This window comes from Octodon degus, unplaced genomic scaffold (genome assembly GCF_000260255.1).
Source record: "Octodon degus isolate 3935 unplaced genomic scaffold, OctDeg1.0 scaffold00065, whole genome shotgun sequence".
NCBI lineage: Eukaryota > Metazoa > Chordata > Mammalia > Rodentia > Octodontidae > Octodon > Octodon degus.
In genome coordinates, this window is record NW_004524641.1 from 7940153 (window position 1) to 7946833 (window position 6681).

Genomic DNA, 6681 nt, shown 5'->3' on the forward strand with positions numbered 1-6681 from the left:
CATCAGCCCAGGCTCTTGAGAGAAAGCAGCTGTGGGTTTGGTTGACCCAGAAGCAAGTGACTTTTGTGATTTGCAGGTTATACAGATAGGCCACAAAACATCTGAATATAAAAGAAACAAAGAACAATGGCACGGGCCAGGGAGATGGCTCAGTGGAATAAGCACTTGCCTGGCAAGTGCAGGGGCCTGAGTTCAATCCCCAGTTCCACCAAAAATAAATAAAGAAGAACAAAGGCAGTCTAGAGAAGAGATGGCCTATCTTTCTTTTTTCCTTCTTTTCTTTCTTTTTTTCTTTCCTTCTTTCTTTTTTTCTTTCCTTCTTTCTTTTTTCTTGGTGCTACTAGGGATTGAACCCAGTGCCTTTGCCCTAGCCCTTTTGTTTTATTTTGAGCAGAGTCCTGGGCCGGGGAGATAGCTCAGTAGAATGAGTGCTTGCCTGTCAAGGGCTTGAGTTCAATCTCCAGTTCTGGAAAAAAAAAAAAAAAAAAAAAAAGGTGGCAGGGTCCTGCTAAATCACTAAATTGCCCAGACGAAGCTCAACCTCTCAATCCTCCTGCTTCAGCGTCCTTTAGTGCTGGAATTACAGGTTGTACCACAACACCCAGCTGTATGCCCTCCTTATAATTACACTATTATGTGAGCTGCACTGAACAGTAGTCCATCATGTGATATCTTTGTTCTCCCTATTTTTAAAGACTCCCAGAGGAGGAGAGGAGAGAGAACCAGAATCTTCCTTTACTGGCTACTTTAATGTCTTAACAATTCTTTAGAAAAAAACAAAACCGTCCTTTTTCCTTACCTAACTTCCTTGCCCTGGGATTTAAATTACTCCTTTTTGTTTGGTTCTTGGTAAGGATGGGAAACACCTGGAGCCCTTCTGGTGTTTATTCACATGGTGTCTCTGGGGTTTCATTTTATTCTTTGCTTACCATCACATCCATTTCATCCGGGTCCTCTCCCAGTGCTTTATCATCCCCTTCCTTTATGGAGTCCTGCAGTAGCCACAATGCTTAGCATAGGACACAAACCCATAATCTTTTTTTTTTTTTTTAAAGAAAAGGTGTCATATGCCCTAGCTCATTCTGTAGGATGGTTGAATACCTACTATTACCTCTATTTTTAAAATGAGAAAGTGTTGTAATGAATTGCTCAGGTTATAAATCTAAGAATAGCTAGACAATGAGCCGAGCCCTACTCAAGCCTTCAGGTACCCTGCTTGCACTGGGCTCCTTTCACAACACCTCCTCGTCTTTCATTTGTTAACCTTGCATTGCAGGAGATCTGTAGACCAGGTCTGCACCCTTGTACCTCCTCCCTCCCTCCCGAGTTCCTCTTCTGTACTCTGTTCACTCTTAGGTCAGAGCATTTAGGTCCAACACTATTTTCTACTAGGTTTTTTTTTTCCTCCTGGAGATGGAATCCTATTCATCTTGGATTCCTCATGCTTTACACAGCTGCTTAGTAGGTGCTCAAGAGCTGTTAAGTAGAATGAATGACAAAAGTGTCTTACTGAAGCATAGAGATGGTATTTGTGCTATCAAATCTCTTGCTACTCATGCTGTGCCGGCCCCGCCCCCAGGGTGCACTGATAGGGCGATTGAGACTGGATGCAGTCGTGCCTATAATCCCAGCGCTTGGGAGGCTAAAAACAGGAGGATCACTACGGTCTGATCTACTTAGTGAGACCCTGTAGACCCTGTACTAAATACATAAAAAACTCTTTCTACTAAGCAAGTAGCCCTAATTAAATAAGAAATACAATTATACAATGGCTTTATAGCATTATTGCTGGATGTGATGATGCACACCTATAATCCCAGCACTCAGGAGGCTGAGGCAGATGTATCGCTAGTGTTAGAGGCCAGCCTGGACTACATAGCAAGACCTATCTCAAAAAACTGAAAACAATCAAATTATTAGTGTGTATTTCTGACTTATAAAAAATTACTATTATATATCATACTAGTGCTAAACACTAAATCAACTGTTTGACTCAGTTCAAATCCATAAATTATTATTATTTCTTTCTTTCTTTCTTTCTTTTTTTTTTTGGCCTTTACATTTTTATTTGGGGGTGGGGCGGGGGTCCACTTCCCTGTCCATGCAGAGGTACTCACAAGTTCTTCATCAGCTCCAAGCTGGCGCCCTGGGCATCCTGGGGGGGGGGGGCGCAGGGCACATCAGGCATGTTCCCATCATCTCAGACAGGCATTGGGTAGTTGTAGGGCATGGCCTGGTTTATCATGCTGGAGTATTTGCTATAGGGACTGATCGGGGGCATTATTATAGTGAGGCCCACGATAGCGAAGGACAGGAGCAGCACCAGCTCCTGGGCCCAGGCGTTCTTGAGGAAGGCAGCGACTCTAGATGCCATGTTGCTCCTGTGTTTTCATGTTAATGAATCTTACTCTTCACAGTAAAATGACTCCATCCTTTTCCCTTCAGGTGATTTGGAAACTCTAGATGTCTAAATCTATTAATATGAATGTGGCAGATATTTTATTGCTCACATCGACAGGTCATATTTTTATTCCTACCTTCCCACAGAAAACTACATAGTACAAGTTAGCTTAACATTATGAAACATTGGGATCAATTTTATCCCAGAAAAAAAAAAAGCAATATATTAGAGTCCAACCTCTTGCTTAGAGAGTGATCAAGATTTTAACTGGGATAAGTTAAAGTACTCAAAATTAAGCATTAGATCTGCAGTTTACATTTGAAAGCATAGTTTTAATCTAAGTACTTCATATAGCCGGGAAACTTATGTCCCCAGTGACACATTGTAAGAAGGCCATCTCTGCTTGTTGGGAGAAATTTGCAGTTGTGCAATCTTGCATGGTTAGCAAATCAGGAGCCACCCAGGAATCAAGAACAAAAAGCCAAGTACAAATTTTTTTAAATTTAAGTTTTCTTCCTACTTTTTATTCAGTAATAAAAATTGAAGGGAAATAGTAGTAGTGATGTTAGGTCTAAAAGCACCATTATAGAACTAAAAGAAAGAAAAGCAAAGGCTGAGTAATTGTTTATGTAATTATTTCAGGCTTCTTATCTAAGATCAAACTTTTTTGGTCCTTTAAAAGAGAAAGGAAGTGGTTGTTTCCTGTACACAAAACTTGCTTTGTCACAATCAACAATTTGAAAACCCCAGTCTAGCATTTGGTGGTTGGTTCACCAGAAAGATGGCTCCTTAAAGACTGAAGCGAGGTCTTTGTGACTTGTCCTCCATCCCCTTGTTGGCAGCCATCATGGTGGCCCCACAGCACACAAAGGGAGGACATTTCTGGCATTTCCATCCAGTAGAAGTTCAGCCCTTGGTCTAGATAAATCTTAGGTTCTGTGAAGTTTAGGAAAGTGGAAAGTTAGTGAGAAAATACAGGCTGCGATAGAGCACATATCAGGTGAGCTGCCCGAATTCAATCTCGTCACTCAGGCTCTGTCATGTAGAAAGCATGTTCCGAGAAAGTGGCAGAGGTCAAAGTTCAGGACTGCCAAAGATCTAGATTCGAAGTTTAAGAGTTTAGGAAGCAGGAGCCAGATGCACAGCATTCTTTGAAGGGTATGAAAGTGACAAAGAAATAGTAGCAGAAGGATAGGTTTAACCCAGTTAACTTTTTCAGTTTTGTCTTCTGCCAAACTCTCCTGCCATATTGGACGGCTTGTTACTTTTCTGAAGGAGATAAGGTTTCTTTGCCTTGCTTCTGGGGTTTTCCACGGGCTGCTAACTCTGCTAACTCTGCCTGGAAGGTACAATCACCCTAACACACCCTAAACTTACTAAGGGATCGTGTGTGTGTGTGTGTGTGTGTGTGTGTGTGTAAAACCTTTCCTGAGCCATGCCACACTCCCAAGAATGGATTAGAAACCCTTCCCCATGTGTCCTCATGACTCTCTAGGGATATCACCAGGGTACTGTCTGGTCTATCTCAAAAGAAAGCTAGACAGGCTTCCCATCTAAGCCTTACTTAGAGCCCAATGTAAAAGAGCAGGTCCTTTGAAGAAGTGGAGGGAGAGAAAGGGGAAACCAAGGTTCTACATTCCTGGTCCCATTGTTCACCAAAGGAAGACACACTTGACGAACTCCGAAGGAAATGTTGAAAGGAAATGCTTTCAAAACTGTAGGCCTCACATATATGCTTGATTATGCATAAAATACAGGCATTTTTCATTTAAGGTTGTCCCATGTATTACTTATTTGTAGCAACTCTATTAACCACTGACAGGTTCCAGTCTGATGAAACAGACACTGCGGGGCCAGAAATGTGCCAGCTGTTAATGACTAGAGCAGCTGTCCCAGAGTAGACTACAGGAACATAAGCATTGAGTGTTAGGAGGCTTTATCCATTACAAACCCTCTGTTAGTGTGTATGTGCTTTCTGCTAAATCATTTCCCTGATTTAGACAACCATGTGACATGGTCTTTCTTTCTGCCCATTATTTTACATTATGACCAACACTGATCATAGCCAATAAAGTTTGAAGTAACGGTGTGAGATCCACTCAAAGAAGTCATGGAAATTACTCTTGCATGTTTTGGAATGCAAATTTTATGTCACTTCCAAGAAAAGGGCTGAGGAAACAGTTAAGCACCAAGAAGAGTAGGCAGTTATGGATTGATAGATACATATCACAGTAACCTAGGAGCATTCACCCACAGCTACATAAGTGGGTTGAACAAAATGAAAGTGTGTTTGCTAGTGTGCCAACCCTGTCACATAGCCCTACAAGGTCCCTTTAAGGGTATTCTACACTCATCATCTGAGCAGAGTCCCCATGTTTACGTGGCGTCCACTGCATGCCCACCCCATCCCAGACACATGGGCCATACATATACACACATCCCTTGGGGAATCTCAATTAATTTGTTGATGTTAGTGAAGAAAATGAGATCTAGACTGCAAGATTGCGAATGAAGTGCTTTACTGTGAATCTTTTATACCGTGTAAATTTTATGTTTGTTGATAAAATCACTGCCCTTTCCTTATTCATTAAATTGTAAGTTTTTGGTTTTTGGTACAGGATCTCACTATGCAGATCAGCCTCGTAGTGATCCTTCTGTTTTCAGCCTCCCCAGCACTGGGATTATAGGTGTGCACCACCACCCCAACTTGGTTGCCGACACAGTGCACCCGTGGGTGGGGCCAGTGCAGCATGTGGTGCCAGGGATCAAACCCTGGTCCCTGAGCTTGCCTAAGCAAGTGCTTAGTCCACTGAGCTATCTCCCCTGCCTTAAATTGTAAGTTCTTTAAGGACATAAGCCATGTTCTACTCATCTCAGTCTCTCTGAATCTTAGACAGCACCTGGTATAGTCTAGGTAATAAATGGATGATAGATGAGTAGGCAGATAGATCTTAGATAGAGAGATAGACAGACAGACAGACAGACAGACAGACAGACAGACAGACAGACAGACAGATCTCATAGACAAGCAGTTACACCACCAAAAAAATATGGCTCCTGGAGATACAGTCCAGAGTGAGGGAGACAGCCATAGAACTGAACAAAGGAAGCACAGAATCAAACTACAGAGAAAATAGGAAGCAGGTGCACAAGGATACAGTGGCAAGGCTGACTCCTGATAAAGCTGATCTCTGCAGAGCCTGGACACCATCCAGCGCCCAGGGTCCTCCCAGAGTTTTGGGGTAAACGCTACTGCTGTGTACATGGTAAGATCTCCAGGAAAGTCAACAGAGGGACACGTGGGCCTAATGCTAAGTGCGTGTAAGATACTTATCTGTGTCTGACTTGAGTGGCTTTCTCAAGCCAGAGAAAGAGCATGAGCCTTGTGAAAGGAACTTAGCTGTTCAGGACAGTGCCAAATATAACGTAAGTCACCGTGGCAGCTAATGCACACACTGCATTCTCAATAAATAATACTTCATCTGATTTCTCAAAGAAGAATGAATGCATGAGGAAACAGAACTAAAGTTCCTGTAAAAGATGCCCATTTCATTCTGTTATTATTTTTCTAGGTTTTAGCTATCCCCTGAGAAGTTGTCATGTAATTATGTGGAATCCAAAAAGCAAATAACCCTTACTCCATCACAGCCGCTTCCAGAGTCTTATGAGGGAACATTGAGCTCTATTTGCCTACTATTTGAAGGTGGAGGGCAGTTTGAGACACCAGAGGGAATTGAGAAAATTATTCAGAGCCTATTCCTGATGATATGTGCAGTAATGAGGGATGAAGCAGTGGAAACACAGAAGGCCTCTTGAAATGAATTCTCTCTTGAAAGTGAGCAAGCGATCTTACAATATTTTAGAGTGACATTATAAGTGTGGATGCTTTTAGAAACTTCTCTGGTGGAAATTATCTGGAACCAGAGCTCAATTAAAGATTAAAGGGTTGGGGGCAGTAAGGGTGTGAACTTGGTTCTTTGTTTCATCGGTTCAGCTTCAGCTTTTCTTCTTCATAGAAAACAGACACAGGAAAAAAGCTTCGAGGTCACCTCATGGGTCCCCCGGGAGGTCAGTACCAGCCTGTTCTCTGTGCATCTCAGTGAAGTGCTTTAGTCAGGCAAATTGCAAAGGATTTAAATAAGCACAGCTCCCACTACTTCCTTCAGCAAATTTTAGCATTCAAATGAACGAGTTCATCTGTTTATTTACAAAATGGCAGGCAGATAAGGGCTGGCCTCTGCTTTCAGGCCAGCAACCTTCAGCCTCTGTGGTTGGTAGAA

General features: G+C 42.4%; 1 pseudogene; it reads right to left on the reverse strand.

Annotated features, from left to right (window-relative positions):
- Positions 1–2113: 2113 nt before the first annotated feature.
- On the reverse strand, positions 2114–2374 carry LOC101561930 (annotated as a pseudogene).
- Positions 2375–6681: the final 4307 nt, after the last annotated feature.